Source organism: Tiliqua scincoides, chromosome 7, assembly GCF_035046505.1.
Source record: "Tiliqua scincoides isolate rTilSci1 chromosome 7, rTilSci1.hap2, whole genome shotgun sequence".
Classification (NCBI taxonomy): Eukaryota; Metazoa; Chordata; class Lepidosauria; order Squamata; family Scincidae; genus Tiliqua; species Tiliqua scincoides.
The window spans coordinates 60,255,028-60,276,936 of NC_089827.1; the positions used below are offsets into that span (position 1 = coordinate 60,255,028).

The 21,909-nt window shown below is 43.0% G+C and overlaps 1 protein-coding gene across 2 annotated transcripts in view; it reads right to left on the bottom strand.

Annotated features, from left to right (window-relative positions):
- ATF7IP (activating transcription factor 7 interacting protein) overlaps window positions 1-11,980 on the bottom strand; it is a 104,609-nt gene extending 92,629 nt beyond the window's left edge. The window contains exon 1 of one of the 2 annotated variants that reach the window (XM_066633643.1): window positions 11,408-11,980. The gene's annotated coding sequence lies outside the window, so the exon portion shown is untranslated. The remainder of the gene's footprint in view (window positions 1-11,407) is intronic. The other variant, XM_066633644.1, reaches the window with a different exon arrangement.
- Window positions 11,981-21,909: the final 9,929 nt, after the last annotated feature.

Below are 21,909 nucleotides of genomic sequence, written 5' to 3' on the forward strand. Positions count from 1 at the left end.
ATCACTGTTGTGTATATGCAACATTGGGCAGAAATGACAAAATATATTCAGCAATTGCCCCCCTCCTTGAAAACTTTGCGACCAGCAAAGGAGTCTCTGGTGGGGAGAGGAGATAATCCAATTCAGTGGCGTGCCTGGTGAGGCCAAAGGGTCACTTAACCATGGGCAGCACATCAGTGGGACAGTTCCACCCGCTGCCTCCTGGAGGGGTGGTGAGGCTTTGCACAGCCTTCCCCAATCCTCCATAGGTCTTGTAAGGCCCTCAAAGGGCTGAAAAACATCAGTTCAGGTTTCATGGGGAAACCGGAAGAGTCTTTTTTCAGCCCTCCGAGGTTCTTGCAAGGTCTTTGGAGGGTTGGGGAACCTGCACACTGTCTCTCTGGCCCTCTGAAACGGAGACAGCAGATGGGGCCGGGGGGCGGTAGTCCAGCCAGTGGGGCGGGGGTGGGCGGCAATTTGCAGTCATGGCCCCGGGTGGCACCAAGGCCCGGACTGTCACTGATCCATCTCCCCCCTCAATGCACTCCATTTTACAAAATTATATCGTGCAAAGTGCAACGTGGAGGAGGGCAGTGACAGTTTGCCCTTCTTTATGTTGATACATTTTATACATTAACAAACACACACACGAACATGTGTGGCCACCCTAAGCAACATTGGACATTTTTGTCCACATTTAGGTCGCTGTCTAAACACTGCCTAATCTTGAAACTTTAGGTCTCTGTCAACAAAAATAAGATTCGGCATTTAGCTGGTGTGTACAAATTTATAGAAACTTTTACTATCATCTAAGTCTATTGTAGCCACTTTATTCCTCTGTCTTCACAGGAAAATGCAGGTATGTTAATAGGGCATGTTATTTATATAGCAAAGGTGGCCAAACCTGCTTAATTTAAGAATTGCTTATGATAAACATCAGATGCTTGACAGCTACAATATTTACAAAGTATTTAAATTCTTATTTACTTAACGTAACATTAAGCATGCTTTAATTCAGTGGACTCACAGTCTATACCTGGTAAATAATTATAAAGCTAGCAAATCTCTTATTTATCTTTTAAAGTAATTGTGATGCAAAAAGGAGCTCAACCAATAAATTTCTGAGAGCTGCATGTGGCTCGCTAACTATGGTTCGGTGACCCTATTAGTTAGAAAAGCCCCAGATTACTATTTCAAATACCAAATATCCAGTAATTTAAATGGCACAGAAGGAACAGCATAACTTCAGAAACTGAGTTCAATTTCTGAATTTTGACCAATATGCTCAGTTGTTTACTTTGAATCATGAAGTTGAATGGCTGGTATAGCCTACTGTGCAGAGTTCTAATGTAATATAATATTATGCATTTGTATAGTGATTTAAGTCTGTTAGCTACTATGCTATACCAGGTCTCTAATTTGTTTTCATGTAATCAATTCAGAATATTTTCATGTGTTTGAAAAGCAACTCAATTTTTGTTCTTAATTTTTTTTTGAGGGAGGGAAGTACAAAACACTGAAGCTGTGGCACTAGAGAATTTAAGGATACCCTAGGGCCACCAAAATTTACAATTCAAAATTACACTTTGCCTTTTTTACTCTCAGAAAACTACTGAGAAAGTATTTCACTAATATTAATATTATAACAAGTTTTTATCAACATTCATAATAAAATGTTTGCATGTTCAGACAGGATGCAAATTCTGGAGCTAAATGCACTTTGAAAAGTTTATGTGACAAGAGGAAAATACAATGACTGCAGTAAGTCTTGGCAGATGTTCTTATCAGAGCAAAAAATGGCTAAAATACTAAACATTAATCTATTGCAACCAAGACGAACAGTAGAGAGTAGAATCCTGTTTTTGCAGATGAGATTGCAATAGAACACTATTCAAATCTACAGGAGAATCCTAGCTCATACACAATTCTACACTTGCATTAAAACAAAAATACTGATCTTGTTTACAGCACCATGTTGCAAACTTTAAATAACAATCTAAAGGCCCAATCCTATCCAACTTGCCAGTGCTGATAACAGCTGCAATGCAGCCTAGAGGCAAAACATTCCCTTACCTTGAGGAGGCCTCCATGACTGCCCCCCCACCTCATGATGCAGCACATGCCCCTCTGGCATGGTTGCACTGGCACTGGAAAGTTGGCTACAATCGGGCCCTAACAAAAGGCAGCTCATGCCTCCAAATTACAGAGGCTCTCTCTATCAATACATATTACATCCAGTTACCATTCATTAGAAACATTGTATCTCCAAAGAACACTAGCATAATTACAAATGGATCCCTAAAAAAACATTGACAGAAGGAATGCAAGGTGTCCATTTCAAGAAAAAGGCTGTCTCTTTCCCTGTTCATTGCAGTCAGGTCAGTGAAAACTATTGAGTCACCAGGGAAGATCAACAGCAATTTATTACAAGCAGCAAGTCACACAACAAAATGGTGCCTCGCCCTACAGCTCAGTTGTTCACCTTTAGCCGTTAAAACAACAATTCTCAATATTTTTCTTCTCATGGCACATGAACCTCTATGGTCTTCGCCTCTTGTAAGATTACTTTCAGAAGACTCTTCAAATTCTGCGGTAACATTTCCCCAAATGCACTCACATACCATAGGAGCATCAAGTCTAATGTATGAAAAATAAAATATTGAAATGAATGGGGACAACATGGAACTGACTCATGACCTACCTAGTGGGTCCTGACCCACAGTTTGAGAAACACTGCACTAGACTCTGTGTCTTATTTTGGGGTAAATATGCCTTAAATCACACTGAAATATAACTCGCTGTATATTCTACCTTCCTGGCTCTTTTCCAGTTTTGAATCTCTTCCTTACTTTCTTTCACACAGTTTTTCCAGTGTATTGTATTACTAATGTTGAAAACAGACCATCACCTATCTCACCCCATCAATTTCCAGGCAGGAAATGAATGAGTGTTCCAGTGCATGATAAAGCCTCTTTAGGAATTCAGTCTCACACTGAGACTCCCCCCAAGAAGCAAACTACTTTGGGGGTTTTGTTTTTTGAAGGAGAATCAGCATGGCTTCTGTAAGGGTAAGTCTTGCCTCACGAACCTTACAGAATTCTTTGAAAAGGTCAACAAGCATGTGGATGCGGGAGAACCCGTGGACATTATAAATCTGGACTTTCAGAAGGCGTTTGACACAGTCCCTCACCAAAGGCTACTGAAAAAACTCCACAGTCAGGGATTTAGAGGACAGGTCCTCTCATGGATTGAGAACTGGTTGGAGGCCAGGAAGCAGAGAGTGGGTGTCAATGGGCAATTTTCACAATGGAGAGAAGTGAAAAGCGGTGTGCCCCAAGGATCTGTCCTGGGACAGGTGCTTTTCAACCTCTTCATAAATGACCTGGAGACAGGGGTGAGCAGTGAGGTTGCAAAGTTTGCAGACGACACCAAACTTTTCCAAGTGGTGAAGACCAGAAGTGATTGTGAGGAGCTCCAGAAGGATCTCTCCAGACTGGCAGAATGGGCAGCAAAATGGCAGATGCGCTTCAATGTCAGTAAGTATAAAGTCATGCACATTGGGGCAAAAAATCAAAACTTTAGATATAGGCTGATGGGTTCTGAGCTGTCTGACAGATCAGGAGAGAGATCTTGGGGGGGTGGACAGGTCAATGAAAGTGTCAACCAAATGTGCGGCGGCAGTGAAGAAGGCCAATTCAATGCTTGGGATCATTAGGAAGGGTATTGAGAACAAAACGGCTAATATTATAATGCCGTTGTACAAATCAACGGTAAGGCCACACCTGTTGTGTCCAGTTCTGGTCGCTGCATCTCAAAAAAGACATAGTGGAAATGGAAAAGGTGCAAAAGAGAGCGACTAAGATGATTACGGGGCTGGGGCACCTTCCTTATGAGGAAAGGCTACAGCGTTTGGGCCTCTTCAGCCTAGAAAAGAGATACCTGAGGGGGGACATGATTGAGACATACAAAATTATGCAGGGGATGGACAGAGTGGATAGGGAGATGCTCTTTACACTCTCACATAATACCAGAACCAGGGGACATCCACTAAAATTGAGTGTTGGGCAAGTTAGGCCAGCTTAAAGAAAATATTTCTTTACTCAGTGTGTGGTCGGTCTGTGGAACTCCTTGCCACAGGATGTGGTGCTGGCATCTAGCCTAGATGCCTTTAAAAGGGGATTGGACAAGTTTCTGGAGGAAAAATCCATTACGGGGTACAAGCCATGATGTGTATGCGCAACCTCCTGATTTAGAAATGGGTTATGTCAGAATGCCAGATGCAAGGGAAGGCACCAGGATGAGGTCTCTTGTTATCTGGTGTGCTCCCTGGGGCATTTGGTGGGCTGCTGTGAGATACAGGAAGCTGGACTAGATGGGCCTATGGCCTGATCCAGTGGGGCTGTTCTTATGTTCTTATGACAGTTCCTAACTTCTATACTCATCTGGAATTCAGTAAATACCAAGAACGGCCACTTCCTTGCTGGAGGTCCCATTTTGGCTACAATCCTTGCAGCACAGGAGTGGGAACTTTAGAACTTTTAATCAGATACTGATTTTCTTAGCCACCTTGGGCTTATTTTTACAATGAAAAGTGGAATACAAATCTGTCAAATAAATATTTTTCCTTTCAGTGTCTATTTTTGAGGCAGATTTGTCCATAAAGGAACTAAAATCCTTGTTTGATTTAGGCTAAAAAGAAAATCCAAGGTGCCATGGTGTCTGGACTCATAATTTGATAATGGTGCTTAATTAATTATTTTGTCAGGTACATACAGGCCTAGTTCTTGGATATGATACAAGCGACTAAAATCTCAAATTATGAAACAGGAAAAAAAGCTATTTTTGCCATCTCATCCTACCTAATCTTTACTCATGAACTTCTGTTTTTACAAAATTCTGCTATGGAAGCATTTATTTACTTTAACAACCAAGGGCTGCATTACAGATATGCAGGCCAAAGGGAAAATCTACTTCATAAATATTGAGGAAGACTTTGGAAACTTGACAGGAAGAACTGAAACATTTGGGAAATTTTCTTTTAACCCTATTTGTTATGGTATTTGTACTGTAGATCTGTTTGAGTTTTTCCTGTAGAACATCTTCCTTCCATCTATGCATGTAATATTGATGTTTACATACCAAGTAATGCAAGTTCTTGTTGTGTGCCACAAAGTTACTTATTCCCATTTCCATTTATTTTCTTCTGTTGGTGGACTATACAGAAGATATGCTTTGACATCTTAGACCAGCCTTAAGTCTAACAATGAGCAACTTTCTGTTGAAATATTAAATATTTTGACATAGTTCTGAAATGTAAAATGAAATGTCTTCCTAACTTTATGTTACAAATAAAACATATTCTTATAGAGGAGCTATTTTCAACCTGCCATGAATAGTCTGCAGGTATGCCGTGGGGGTTTGGGAGAGAATAATTTATAAATAGGTCCACTGGGGATTTGGGCCCCCCACTGGCAGCATGGTGTGCCTTGTCAATTGTCAAGAAACTGATAGAATGAACTGGAAATTTTAGCACTTTGTCAGTATGCCTGAGATGAAAAAGGCTGAAAAATCACTGTGGAACAAAACATTTACAATGATAAACCACCACTGTATATACAGGTTGAGCCTCGTTATTTACATGGGTTCCATTCCCAGAACTCACGTGGATGGCAAAAAATGCACTAAAGCAAATCCATTTTTTAAAAAAGTTCCCTTGCTCGGGTGATTTAAAAACAGCCTTACTGACTTTTGTGATGTAAGAGTCATTAAGAAGACAATCCACCAATCAATCGTTTCCTCCAAGTGCTCAGAAAGGCACTTTACTCAGCCCCTCCCTTCACCAATGCAAACTGATCACCTTTCTTTCAAGTGCTCGGGGGGGAGGGGTCACCTGGAGAGAGAAGGATTGATGGATTGTCAGCCAGCCACCCTCTCTCTCTCTCTCTCTCTCTCTCATTAATGAGGCTATTGTTACAGGACTGTTCAGTTTTTTAAACTGATTTTAAAGGGATGCATTTTTCCTTCTCCAGGGATCAGCACATTCGTTCTCACTTGCAGTGACCATGCGTGTTGAGTCAAATCCATGTATAAAAAAATCAGTGTACAACAAGGCTGGACCTGTACTTTATTCCCATGGGAAAAAAGAAATGTTTAGCCATTTATAGCCTCTCCATCATAAATTGCTTATGAATTTTGTACAGGTGTGCATCACTTAACGATGGGGATACATTCCGATACCAGTTATTACGTAATTGGGTTGTTAAGCGAACATTCAGCCCAATCTAGTGCCTTTTGTGTGTGACAGACACTCCCAGACACTCACTGGCTACACAGGTTACTGGAGACAGATTGCTTCTTCTTTTCATTAAGAGACTCTTTGTTGTGTGAACAGACACTTTGCTGCAGGCTATGGGAAACCTGATTGTCTCATTAAGAGTCTCTTTCTTGTGCTTTGACCACCATCCTATATGTGGTCTGCTGTTAAGCATAAGGTTAAGCAACATACGCCTGCAGTATGAAATCATATTTCTTGTACCTGCATTTGATATTTAAAGGTTAACTTTAATATATTTATGCATATGAGTAGGATTGTGTACTGACCTGTTAATCAAATACATTTTGACTTCTGACCTAGTACCATGTCCCGTCCCTTTAGCAAATGCAACCCCAAGGTTACTGAGAAAACACCTTGCCCTCAGGGGAGAACACACAGAAGATACAACAGACTGTCAGATAACCAAATTTCAGAGTACTGAAATGTGACTTTTAAAAAACTTTTGAAAAGTTATTTTCAGTCACTTTTCTCATATCTTTTTATTTTTGTTATTCATTTTTTAAATTGATGTTTCTTGTGTTAATGGGTTATATCTTGAAAGCATATGTAGAAGGAAGCTCATAAATGTAAACTTCCCCACTGTCTCCTTTACACAACTGCACATGCTAAATATCACTGTGGGGGGGGTGTCAGGGGGCCCCAGAGTAGACCTATAGGAAATACAGAAGGTTGCAAAAAGTAGAACAGCTTTCCATTCACTGAAGGAAACTTAGGAAATAAAACAATTTTTTTTAATGGAAACTACTTGGTCAGGTTCATTCACAGTCCTAAAAAAGTGTTATTGGTTTGTTACATGACATGAGGCTTTTAGATTCTAGAGGTTTTGGTCATGAACCACTTTCTCTTTTCTTTCCAAAGATATCAACCATTAACAATGCTTGCAGTTGCTTAACCACCACATTTTTAATAAGTTAATATTATATAACCAAAGTCAGAGGACTTAAGGAGTTTGTGGCAATAGCAAATAATGGCTAATCCAATAAGTTAATGTCAAAATGTTTGGACTTCTGCAAAGCAGCATAATTTCTTTTAAGTGTGAGATGATTTACTATTTAATAAGTTACAGCTATTCCATTATTAAAGATGGAATCTTCTTCTACTTTCATTAAATTTGGAAATCTGGAACATATTTCAGGGGTCTATACAGGGAAGGACTTCAGGGGCAGAGCACATGCTTTGTATACAAAGGCTTTTACTTACAGGGGGAGAAAGACCCCTCTCCAAAACCCTAGCAAGCCAGTGTCAATCAGTATAGACCAGTGTTTCTCAAACTGTGGGTCAGGACTCACTAGGTGGGTTGCAAGCCAATTTCAGGTGGGTCCCCATTCATATCAGTATTTTATTCTTAATGCATTGGACTTGATGCTACCATGGCATGTGACTGCATTGTGGAAATGTTACAGATCTGTACTTTTAACAGGTTATTACATATATACTTTTAACAATGAAAGGCAATGGGACTTACTCCTGGGTAAGTATGAGTAGAACTACAGCCTAAGATAGTTTAAAATTTTCCTGCTTGATGTCACCACTTCCAGTCATGACATCACTTCTGCTCCTTTTTATTCTAAAAAGTCAATCCCGGTGCTAACTGTGCGAGAACCACTGGCATACAGTACTTGTGTAGGGGGGCCAGGGGTCTAGTTCAGTATAAGGCAGTTTCATACATTCAACAGAGGTAACTAAACAAACATTAAAGGATCATAAACACCAAAGAGTAAAATGATGAATTTTGTTTTAGAAGTAACAAGTTTGTTTTCCACCAATACTGTAAATCTGAAACATGATTATTTCATAATGACAGTGCCTAACATTTTTATGACATTTTGAGCGCCACTCTGAATGGGGGGCAAGGGTGGCATATAAATATTTATAATAATAAAATGAGCACTGTTGGATTCAGTGTTCAGGAGTCACTGTTAAAAGGAAAGGTTTACTGCTGTTTTGTCTTGAAACAATGTAACTAGTAACTGCGGATATAACTGGAAGCAAAAGTACCTTTTAAAGTTTCTTTTTCAACATATTTAGTACAAGAAAACTATGTGCCTCGCATAATGGTGGTTCAACTGCTGCTCCACCAATCATGTTCTAGGTTCTTAATCAACCTATATGCACATGTCACGTGCACTCTCTCTCAGCCATGAAGCTCAGAAGACAACTCCTTATACTACTCATTATCCAAGAGCTTGCCTACTACACAGAACTGTTGTGAGGATTAAGTGCAAAACATCTCATGTATGTTTCTCCAAGCATCTTGGAAAGATGAAAGGATATAAAAATGAAGACAACATCTGGTTTGTGAACCTTCACAGAACACATTGTAAAAACCCCATTGAAAAATGGTGGTTTAAACTAACCTGCCCATGTAAACCACCATGAATGCTGTCTAAAAAACAGAGAAAGGCAGTATATAAATACCTATGTATGTTGAAATAACTCTCTCTTCATGGAACCACACAAGCATGCAGTTTTTACAACTATAGGCACTCCCCCCCGTATCTTTGGGGGATCCTTTCCAGTCCCCGTTCCCCCCCCCCCGATACAGAAACTGCAGATAAAAAGGGGGCCCTATGCTCCATACCCATTACCTTCTGTTTTCATCTTTAACTATCAGGCATATTTTTTGCTTTTTACAGACACTGTAACAGCAAAGTCCAACAAGCAAGCAAGCAGCTACTTGTTAATGTTCTGACTGTGTTCCCCTAGCATTCAGACTGCCTGTTAAAGAAGAAAATGGAAGCTAATGGCTACATGGAGAACCACTGACACAGGATCCATCTTGATATTTTTAATTAACATTTTATTTTACCTAACAATCCAGATGCATAAACATGACTGTCAGTATGTACATTACAAAAATATGACAGCAAAGAAAGTCCTCTTATAAGCAGTACCATAAATTCTTACCAGTCCCACGCAACTCAAAGCCAGCTACACCACACAATAGTATCTCCTGCCAAGTGTGCTTTATAAAACAAAAGCACTTGACCCCACTATTCAGTTAATAAAGATCATACTACTGAAAACCTAATTGATAAGGCAACTGAAATGTTTGTACCCTTTATAAATGTAAATCAACTTCTTTAGACATTGGGTATTATCCTTCCCCTTGCAAAATGCAGTGCCCTTAAATGGAGGGTCCTTATAGGGAAGTGTTTCTCAAACTGTGGGCTGGGACCCACTAGGTGGGTCGTGAGCCAATTTCAGGTGGGTCCCCATTCATTTCAATATTTTATTTTTAATACATTAGACTTGATGCTCCCATGGTATGTGACTGCATTAGGGAAGTGTTGCAGCTCTGTACTTTTAACAAGCTACTATGTATATACTTTTAACAATGATAGTCAATGGAATTTACTCCTGGATAAGTGTGGGTAGGATTGCAGGTTGCAGACATTCCAGCTGTACTTAACCATTAGCAAAGTTAAATGGTAAAGTATAACGAGAATATGTACAACTTTGACTAAAATTACAATTCTGCGAAACATATTTTTCTGCACTTTCAGTTTTACCACAACTGTATAATGCTCTCTTCTAATAATGCTTTGAGTGGAGTACATTGACGTAATTGAAATAATTAACATTTATATAGCGCTTTAGAGCATTTCAAAGCACATGAATCTGTAATACAAGTAAGGGGAGATATTCCTCTCTCCTGATATTCATTTACTGTCAAATACAATTGTCGTAAACATAACATACTGATTTATTCACGCATCTACCTACTTGAAAAGAAATACTGTATTAAAATAAGTTACCATTACATGCAAGGAAAAATTCTCAAGAGAACCTCAAAAGAGAATCTCAAGAAGCACGCACCACTTTTTCTTCTTTGGATCATAGTTTAGCTTTTATTTCAACAGCATCACAAGGATTTTTTTCCTTTTGGAAAAGAGAACTAAATCAAGATGCATTCTATGTCAGACCCACTAAGGTTCCACCACTACCTTGGGTCCACAAAATATCTCACAACAATGACTGCTACAATACAGAATAGGACTTCTGAAAACATGTACAAGAAAGGAGTACTTTCTCTGGCATATGAATCAACATGTTATTTATACACACAGCAACCCCTCCCCTTCCGGGTTTCACTTTTAACCTATACTACCCCAAGAGGAAGGCAGCTTCTCCCACATGAATAGTTGTTTACGCAACAGGAAAGCTGAGCACTACAAGGTCATTTCTTAACAGTACCCAGTTAACTGTGCTAGAAGAAAGAACATGGCGTTCAATAACCAAATTTTGTAAAGAACACCAAATTTTGTAAAGAACACCATCAATTCAATACAGTGCTGCATTTTTACTTTGGTTATACTGTATATTTTCCTGCAGACACTGAAGACATTACAGCACTTTTAAAAAGCAGATTAAAAAGCTAACCAGAGTTTTGTGGTTGTGTGTTTCAAACCCAACACAACCCCATCCTATTCACCTCCAAAATCCTTTGGGGGGCGGGGAGAAGATGGGAGTAAATTATATATTACATTGGAGGCTAAGTAATGGATGATTCTATGTATCTCTCTCATATAATATTACTTGTAAAAAAAAACACCAGTTTTTTTTTAGATAGACTTTATGGTCAGCCTGCCTATGTAAGAGCCCAATCCTATGCACATCTACTCAGATCTAGGAAAGTGTGTTTAGGATGACAATCTAAGCTGCCTAGAGTCTATGAAACTCTATGAAGCCTCCGAGGAAGGCAGTATGCCTTGAGACCCTGCCCCTCCTAACGAGCTTTCAGGTCAACTTTCTTAAATAGGTAAGTAAATATTTATTTATTTGTTACAGTATTAATAATTAATAAATTTTAAGTTGACCTTGAAATATGTTAGGAGGAGTGGGAGTCTCAAGATGCTTTCCCTGAATAATTTCAGGTAGCAATTCAGAGCCCCAGCCTATGCCTGGCTACTCAGAAGTAAATCCCATTCCAGTCAACGGGGCTTGCTTCCGGGAAAGTGTGGACAGGTCTCTAGCCTGGGCCAAGGGCCAGCTTGTACTGATATCCACATACAGCAGAAGGCCTGCCTCTCCTTCTCGAAGGGCGCAGCCGCTGTAGTAACAACCCAGACGCCCCCCCAGCACGCCACTAACCGCTTGCTCCAGGGGCCCCCGATCTGTCCTCGGGGGTTCCAGGGCAGGGCACAAGAGCCGCCTCCTCCGACCGCCGAGCCCTCGTGGTCCACAGCGCAAGCTCCTGCTGCTGCCGCTCCCTCCACCACCACAGGGCAAGGAGAGCTTTCAGGCGCGCTTACACACTGCGCATGCTCGAACGCCGCTCCTCCTCGTGATCATAGAGCGGTCCTCCAAGCGGCCAGAGCGGCAAGGAGGCGCGAGCGGGAGCGGCCGCCTGGGCGCAGCAGTGAGTCCGTAGGAGGATCCACAGCGGAGGGCTCCTTGCAGAAGATACGGGGGGAGGGGTGGCTGGGGACGCTTCTTCTCGCCGAGCGCTGCCTGAGGCGACGGAGTCCGGTCGTTGTGAGGTGGTCACGGGCGCTGCGGCCAAGACGGCCCCTGAGGGAGACAGAACGAGCCCGCGCCGTCCCTCCGCTTCCTCGCTCTAAGACGTACCTGCGCGTGCCGCCTCTCTAGCCGCCGGTGGTGGTCCGGTCTCCAAGCTGCCCGCCTGCTTCCCCCACCGCCGCCGCCGCCACTGATTCAAAAAAAAACACAACCTCCAGCACGCGCCGGCCGTTATGCAAATGAGCCCCGGGCTCCGCCCAGTCCTCTTTTGGCCACGCCCCTTCCGAAGAAGCAGGGGAGCCGGGTGCAGCAGGAGCTGCTTTTTTCTTTCCCCCGCCCCTCCCGGCCGTTGCGACGGTTATGCAAATGAGCCCCAGCTATTTAGCATATTTTGCTGCTGGCTCCTCCCACTCCGGGGACGTTGGGGAAATCGTTGATCGGGCGCGCAGGGCTGAGAAGGGATTTAAGGTGGAGCGGGAGGAGACTGACTGACTGACTGGCTGGCAAGGAGCTGCTGCTGCTTAGGGCTGCTTCGAAGAACTCCTGAGCTGTGGCTTGTTCCTGTGCCTGGACAGGAGCTCTGGCATGGTTAAGGCGCTAGTCCTCATGGAGCACCTTCCCAAGTGGAGTTGCTGGGTCAAGCTTTTAGCAACTAAGTTAAGATCACTGGTATTCTGTGGAGTTCTAAGACTCCAACAGCCCCATCCTTGTCATGTCTACTCAGAAGTAAGTCCCATTAGGGTCAATGGGGCTTACTCCCAGGTAAGTGTGGATAGGATTGCAGCCTTTTAGTCCCTTGCTGAGCATGCCTACTCAGAAGTAAGTCCCATTATAGTCAGTGGGGCTTACTCCCAGGAAAGTGTGATAGTATTGTAGCCACAAACTATTGCCTTCTGGTAGTCGTAGTACTTCAGGTAAGTCTTAGTAGCAGCTGCCTTTCTTTTGCTGCCTCACACCAAGGCATTATATTATTGATTATAATGGGACTTATAATAGACATGTATAGGATGGGGCTGTTAGAATCTTGTAACTCCACAGAATACCAGTGATCTTACATTAATTTTTGATGACCTAGCAACTCCACTTGGGAAGGTGATCATGAGTACTAGCACCTTTTCCATGCCATAGGGCAAAAGGCAGTGCCTCACATTCAGTTCTGGCATGATAAATATTTCATGCTCATAAAATAGATATTAATTTGAATTAATAGATACTTTCTGAATTACCTAAGAATTGTATCATATACATTTCTCATATGCTAAGTCCTTTATGAAAGATAAATGTTTGAAGTAAATGTGTAATGCTGTAACTGATCAGACAAAAAAGTTCTTTGATTACGTTAATTCAATTTGTATCCTGACTTAAAAAAAAAATAGTTCCCCCAAAGTGCACACTTTAAAAACTTAATTGTTTGTTCAGGAATTGGAATTTAGACACTTTTTTCCCTCACCCTATGCTTAATGTACAATACTGAGTCACTTGACTCTTTTAATTAATTGCTGGGATAGTTGGGAGTCTTCCAACAAATCACAACCTTGTTTCTCACAAAATGTCCAAGTCTTCCAACAAATCACAACCTTGTTTCTCACAAAATGTCCAAGTCTTCCAACAAATCACAACCTTGTTTCTCACAAAAACCAAGTATCTAAATGTCATGGATACTTGGTGGGCAGTGCCTGTGACATGACTAACATACAATCCTATGCATGTCTACTCAGAAGTAAATCCCATTATGTTCAATAAGCTTATTCCCAAGAAAGCATGCATAGGATTGCAGCCTTAAAACAAAATGCCCTGTTTATGCTATTTTATTGTCATTTTTAAAATGTTAACTTTCTTGTCATTGTGCAGGAGGACTTCCATGGTGTACAGCCAGCACAGGAGTAATCATCTGGTGATAAAAAGGAGAAGGAAATCTGATGCAGCTTGCAGCTGCTCATTTTACCATGTGGAGTGGGGGTGGCTGGGTAACACATCCTGTTTGCCTTCATTCTGGCCCTTTTCCAGACCTACCCAGCCCCTTTTCCCATGAGTCTGTTCTTCATCCTGCAGAATTTTCTGCGGCAATGCTATCACAATGATTTTGTGAGGATGGTTACATACAGCACTGATCAGGAGTACACAGTAAAAAACATGGAACTGGAGTATGCAGTGGTTGATCATCTGGAAAATATTTAAGAGAAGCATAACTCCTAACAGGTTCAATATCAGATTAGCTTTCCCTGTTGAGCTGCTCTATTACATTCATAAAAAAGAAATGTCTCTGAGACATGTAGTGTCAGAGGGCTGAAAATCTACTCAGAAATAAGTCCCATTACAGTCAATGGGGCTTACTCCCAGGAAAGTGTGGATAGGATTGGGCTGTGAGACATCCTACAGAATAGCAGTAATAATGGCTGTGTGTGACATTTGTGAATCTCATTCTCATGCACTGTCCTGTCCTCTTCATGCACAAGAGAAGGACGTTCTAAACTGCAGTCATAGTTTAGAGGGCAAAAAACCTGGTTTGTTTATAAAGTCCACTTAGAACAAGGTGGGATTTGCTGGGTTTGGATGTGATTGCAAAACCCACTTGTTCAGAACCAAGACTGGAAGAGCTTCCTTCTGTTGAATGTGAAGGGGAGGGGAGCCATGTGAGCCCAAGACTTGGAAACATTGCACAGAATCATGGTGTTAACTAAAGTCCCCCTAGGTGGCTTGTGGTTTGTCCCTGGTGCTGCAAAATAAAAAACACAACAGGTTTGAAGTTTGGAACACTTCCAAGATTTTTCTGCAGAAGAGAGACAAACAAAGCTACACAATGGGCAAGCAAGCAGAACCATAATTATGATACAAGATTATGATACAGAGTCATACAAGCAAGCAAGTCTGCTCATTACACATAGGGGTCAGTTACATTCCCACCTACCTTGACACCCTTCCCTTTTTGACTGGGTTTTCTGAGTTGTTTAGTCCTATCTGGTAATAACTGGCTTTCTTGATCTACTGTTGATGTGGGAACCCCTGACTTTTGCTTAAAGTTATCTAGTTGTATTTGCTACATGCTGCTTGGTTCTCATGCTAGCTCCAACCTGCTTGTGCCTTGTGTTTCAGCCAGTGGTTCTCCATTATGTCTAAACTGGGCCTACGTGGGAAAAGAAGGCTATCTTGTCCATGCTGAGACAATGTTCTGAAGTTATATGTCTAGCACTTCTATGTTGGACCATGGCAGCTGCAGTGCTGCCCCACATCTATCCTCATTACAACTCATAGAACTGCACCACAGCAAAGAGAAAGAAAAATAGGCCAGCACCAATTACGGTTAAACTGGTTAGTTGGGTGAATAAGAATAAAGTGAAATTCAGCAACTGAGAACATAAAAGCATTACACATGAGATAAGGCTAAGCAATAACATTCCTGGGAAAAGATTTGGAATTAGAATGGATCAAAATTGTACCTCAGAATCTCAGTGTCAATTTTCAGTTCAATTGGAAAATGCCACACTGGGATAGATCCAGAAACATTTCTTAGGCTATATATACTTACCTTGGAGTAAATCCCATTGAACTCAATAGAACCTGCTTAAAAAATAAAGGCAGTGGTAAGTGTTAATATGGTATTCTCTATTCACATTTGAGTGCCACAGTAAAAGATGAATGATGAGAAATTGCAAAGGATTTAACTGCAAGAGAGAATTTAGATAGAAGATCAAGATAATTATTTATTATTATAAAGTTATTATTTATAAAGTTATTATGACTTATTATTATTAAAGTTATAATTATCATATATTATGATAAAGTTATTAATAACTCGGTATTTATATACCACTTTTCTGGTCAATATACCCCTGGGGGATAAGAATAGGCCCTCAGTTTGGCTGTACTTGTTGTAAGAGGCGACTAAACAGCCACCGGGTCGATGGGACTCGTTAGCCTGGGAAGGCAGCTCATCTGAGAGAAGGAAAACTCTGATCCCAAACCTCCACTGCCTTGTGGCTACATCCAGTTATGGAAAAGGCTTCAGGAGTCAACCTTGAGGCAAAATCCAGAGCCGGAGTCCCTGAGGCAGTTCATGGCTGAACACAGTCACGTTCTGGCAACTCCTGCGACGCCGCTGGAACCAACCGTATTGGCTTCTGCCTTTCCATTGGACCATTCCAGCGACATGGAGAGGGGGGATTTGTTGCATGGGTAACAGTCTATCCTCCATATCTACTTTACCCAGGCTTTGCGCACTGGAGAGGACACTCTGTTTCCAGAACCACTATTCAGAGAGCAATACCATAGTCTTCCGAGACTGAAGGATGCCAACATGATTTCTGGTTATCTGATTACTCCTCTGACTTTATTCAAGGCGGTTTACATAGGCAGGCGTTTCTAAATACCTTAAGGGGATTTTTACAATCATAGAGGTTCTCTCTTTCAAGAACCAACAACATTTCAGATGGATCTTCCTGATTTGGTCTCACTTCTAGCCTCCAGTTCTCCCATGCAGGCTGATAAGCAGCTCCATCTCTCACATGGAGGGCAGCCAAGACGCTTCTTGCTCACACCAAGAGCAGGTGGAATCACTCGGCTTGTCAGCTGCTTCAAGGTCTCACCATTCTCAGCCATTCAGGGAGCTGCTGGTGTCCTCTAACTGGCGACCTTCTGATGTTATGTTCATGCTAATGGAGGCTCTACCCTCTAGACCTCCTGCTCAGATCCTCAAGAGACACAGAATATGAGAAAAGGAAGTTACTTTTCCATAAGAAGATAAATGCAATTTTAAAATATGACATAAACTGGATGCAAAACATATGCATTGAAGATGAGATGCAATGAGCTTACATAATCCTTGAACTAATAAACAATATAAATATTAAGTAATTAAAAATGGACAATACATAATTATACTAAATATGGGTTGTACCTTGTTATCCACTGGGGTACTGTTCCAGAACCCTCAGTGGATTACAAATCAGTGGAAAAATAGCTTTAAAGACCCACTTCCAGGTTTCTTGCTCTATGCCAGTGCATTCTGAGGTGGCAATGGAGGAGCATGAAACCCAGTAGGGCAGTGGTATTCAGACTGGGGCATCACGATGCCCCAGCCTGACGGCCCTAGCCTCTACCCCCTTAACAGGGGCAGGGGGAAAGGAAGCGATGTGATCCCCAGGATAATGTTGCTAACGGCTGCAGGGACTGGGATGTACCCACCAGTCCCTGCAGCAGCCTTCCCAGGGGTGCGGGGAGCCCTGCATGAGTGCCTGCAGGGCTCGCCAGCCGCTTTGAAGTGAAAGTAGAGTGATCGTGCTCCACTCACGGTTTTGCAGAAGCTGCTTCCCGCTGCCCCCTCCCTCCCTCCCTCCCCTGCAGAGACTTAGTGGCTCTCAAACTCTCCCAGAGACTTTGAGGACCACTGTAGTAGTGGATCATTCAAGCAATCTTTAACCCCAAGAAGCTTTTAGCTAGTGCTGTTTAACAGTACAAAGGTAGGAAATGGGATTTTTGCACTTTTTTCCTTGTTACAAGGCATTTAAAAGTGAACCCTGTTATCAGTGGTGAGTCAAATCAGTGGATGCCAAATCAGTGGATAACAAGGCATGACCTGTACATGTTTTATATAACTCTCCTAAGCCCACAATCTGCTTCCCGCATACTATCTTGGTAATCCATACAACAACCCTGAAAGATAGACCGTTATTATTCCATCATAAATGGAAGGGGGTTATGGTCAAGATGGAGAGTGGATTACATGAGAGCCCTCTGTTTGGTAATGGCTGGAAACGAGTCAAGACTTGAATCAGTTGTGAAAATGCATGTTTTTCACTGACTTGTGCAGACTCAAGTCACATGTATCAAAGACTCAGGCAAAAACCTGAGTCTGGGGCTCCTGATTTGAGAGTTGCCATGAGTTTGGGTGACTCAAGTCGCCCACAAATGGCTGGGGTTATGCCATCTCCATCTCGCCCAAAAAACCCCTTGTGTTGAACTGAAAGCTGGGTTTGCACATGTGAGCAGCAGCACCAACAGCAGGGTATGCCACATTCAGAGACGGGATGGAATGTCTGCCTGTTAGGACTCATTTTTGAGTCAAATTATGGGGGAAGGAGAGTCATGACTCGAGTCAAGCCGTGCTTGACTCACCCATCCCTGTGACACTGGGATTTAATTGGACTGTGCCAAAAACAGATACTGCACCAGCTCCAGTTTTTCAGAAAAGGCCCTGGCAGATCTTGGGGACCATTTCAATATATTTGAGCCTGCCAAACTCAGAAGGTTAAGCATCAGAGAGCCCAATCCTGAGCTCGGCGCTCCAGCTTTGTGCTGGAGCGCACTGTCGCAAACATGCTGTAAGGCGGGAGGTGTGCCAGTGGGTGGGAGCAGAGAGGCAGGTCCGGTGTCGGCGTTCTCTGCGCCGCTGCAGCAGCGTTCCCCAGGCAGCTCATGATTGGGCTGTGAATGTGCAGTTATTTTTTAATCTGTTCTTGTTGAGATACTATTATCCAGTTTTTTCTAACAACTCAGAGAAATTGGCAACAGTAAAAAATGAAGAAAAACAGATTAACTATCAGTAATATAAAATAAGCAATACCAGCCAAACCAGTGCAGGTTAAACAATCAAAGGTTTGACAAGAGAAATAGAGTTTTACAACCTCTCCAAAAGCTCACTTAAGAGGAAGTTCTTCTAAGTTCTTCAGAGAGAAGGTTCTGGAGCTGAGACAGCGTGGCTCCATGCCATTTCCATTCTAATCTGCCATTAGACAGAAAAGTCAACAAGACAAATTGGTTGGTTGGCAAGAGGGCTCATATGGGGAGAGTTATTACAAGGATACAGAAGTAGACAGATAGTATTGCATTCATGGCACATCAGTGCCGTAGAATCCAGATCTACTTTAGGAAAAGCAAAAACAAAAATCCATGGGCAGCCCAATCCAATGCTTCCCAGCTCCCAGGGCTGCAGCAGCAGCACAATGGCAACCACTGCATCTAGTGGGACTGGGAAGCAGCACCAGGTCTCCTCTGGGTAGGGAAGCTTATAAGAACATAAGAACAGCCCCACTGGATCAGGCCATAGGCCCATCTGGTCCAGCTTTCTGTATCTCACAGCGGCCCACCAAATGCCCCAGGGAGCACACCAGATAACAAGAGACCTCATCCTGGTGCCCTCCCTTGCATCTGGCATTCTGACATAACCCATTTCTAAAATCAGGAGGTTGCGCATACACCATGGCTTGTACCCCGTAATGCATTTTTCCTCCAGAAACTTGTCCAATCCCCTTTTAAAGGCGTCCAGGCCAGACGCCATCACCACATCCTGTGGCAAGGAGTTCCACAGACCGACCACACGCTGAGTAAAGAAATATTTTCTTTTGTCTGTCCTAACCCGCCCAACACTCAATTTTAGTGGATGTCCCCTGGTTCTGGTATTATGTGAGAGTGTAAAGAGCATCTCCCTATCCACTCTGTCCATCCCCTGCATAATTTTGTATGTCTCAATCATGTCCCCCCTCGGGCGTCTCTTTTCTAGGCTGAAGAGGCCCAAACGCCATAGCCTTTCCTCATAAGGAAGGTGCCCCAGCCTCGTAATCAACTTAGTCGCTCTCTTTTGCACCTTTTTCATTTCCACTATGTCTTTTTTGAGATGCGGCGACCAGAACTGGACACAATACTCCAGGTGTGGTCTTACCATCAATTTGTACAATGGCATTATAATACTAGCCGTTTTGTTCTCAATACCCTTCCTAATGATCCCAAGCATAGCCTTCTTCACTGCCGCTGCACATTGGGTCGACACTTTCATCGACCTGTCCACCACCACCCCAAGATCTCTCTCCTGATCTGTCACAGACAGCTCAGAACCCATCAGCCTATATCTAAAGTTTTGATTTTTTGCCCCAATGTGCATGACTTTACACTTACTGACATTGAAACGCATCTGCCATTTTGCTGCCCATTCTGCCAGTCTGGAGAGATCCTTCTGGAGCTCCTCACAATCACTTCTGGTCTTCACCACTCGGAAAAGTTTGGTGTCATCTGCAAACTTAGCCACTTCACTGCTCAACCCTGTCTCCAGGTCATTTATAAAGAGGTTGAAAAGCACCAGTCCCAGGACAGATCCTTGGGGCACACCGCTTTTCACCTCTCTCCATTGTGAAAATTGCCCATTGACACCCACTCTCTGCTTCCTGGCCTCCAACCAGTTCTCAATCCACGAGAGGACCTGTCCTCTAATTCCCTGACTGTGGAGTTTTTTCAGTAGCCTTTGGTGAGGGACCGTGTCAAACGCCTTCTGAAAGTCCAGATTTATAATGTCCACGGGTTCTCCCACATCCACATGCCTGTTGACCTTTTCAAAGAATTCTATAAGGTTCGTGAGGCAAGACTTACCCTTACAGAAGCCATGCTGACTCTCCCTCGGCAAGGCCTGTTCGTCTATGTGTTTTGAGATCCTATCTTTGATGAGGCATTCCACCATCTTATGCGGTATGGCTGTTAGGCTGACCGGCCTATAGTTTCCTGGGTCCCTCCTCTTTCCCTTTTTAAAAATAGTGACATTTGCTATCCTCCAATCTTCTTGCACCGTGGCCATTTTGAGGGACAAGTTGCATACCTTAGTCAAGAGATCTGCAACTTCTTTCTTCAGTTCCTTAATAACTCTTGGGTAGATGCCATCAGGGCCCGGTGACTTACTGATCTTTAATTTATCAATGAGGTCTGAAACATCTTCTCTTTTAACCTCTATCTGACTTAACTCCTCGGTCAGGAGGGGCCGTTTGGGCAGCGGTATATGCCCGAGGTCTTCTGCCGTGAAGACAGATGCAAAGAACTTATTTAATTTCTCTGCCATCTCTAAGTCTCCTTTTATCTCCCCTTTCCCTCCCTCACCATCCAGAGGGCCAACCGCTTCTCTGGCGGGTTTCCTGCTTCTAACATATTTGAAGAAGCTTTTATTATTCCCCTTAATGTTGCTGGCCATGCGTTCCTCATAGTCTCGCTTGGCCTCCAGCATCACCTTCTTACATTTCTTTTGCCACAGTTTATGTTCCTTTTTATTCTCCTCATTAGGGCAAGACTTCCATTTACGGAAGGAAGCTTCCTTGCCCTTCACAGCCTCTCTAACTTGGCTGGTTAGCCATGCGGGCACCCTCCTGGATTTAGTGGAACCCTTCTTTGTTTGCGGTATACACCTCTGCTGGGCCTCTATTACTGTTGTTTTAAGCAGCCTCCATGCACTCTGGAGAGATTGGACTCTTTTTACCCTCCCTTTCAACCTCCTTCTAACCAGCCTCCTCATTTGAGGGAAGTCCGCCCATCGGAAGTCAAGGGTTTTTGTTAGAGATTTGCCTGGTATTCTTCCCCCAACGTGCACGTCAAAACGGATCGCAGCATGATCACTGTTCCCCAATGGCTCAGTAACGTTTACATCTCTAACCAGGTCCTGCATACCGCACAATATTAAATCCAGAGTCACCTGTCCTCTGGTGGGCTCCTTTACTAGCTGCTCTAAGCCACAGTCATTTAGCACGTCAAGAAATCCGGTTTCCTTATCGTGACCAGAACACAAATTGACCCAGTCAATATGAGGATAATTGAAGTCCCCCATGATTACAACCCTGTCCCTCCTTGTCACCTCCCTGATCTGTTTCCTCATTTCAAGGTCCCCATCCGATTTCTGGTCTGGAGGACGATAGCATGCCCCCAGTATTACATCGCTGCACAAGCCTGGTAATTTAACCCACAGAGATTCTACGGTGGAGTCGGACCCACTTTCAATCTCTACTTTGCTGGATTCTATCCCTTCCTTAACATAAACGGCCACCCCACCTCCAACACGCCCCTGCCTGTCCCTCCTGTAGAGTTTATAGCCCGGGATTGCGGTATCCCACTGATTCTCCGCATTCCACCAGGTTTCTGTTATGCCTACTATGTCAATATTTTCCCTTGTCACCAGACATTCCAGTTCTCCCACCTTTGCTCGTAGACTTTGGGCATTCGCATAAAAGCATTTATACACGGAATGCCCCAGGATGCGCTGCTTATTCGCTCCTTTGTCCCCGCATCCTCTCATTGTGCCAAACCATCTATCACATCCCATCACCCTACCTTTCCCAATTTCTTCTCCTACTCTGCCTTTGTCTTGTTGTTCTCTAACCTCCCCATCCTCA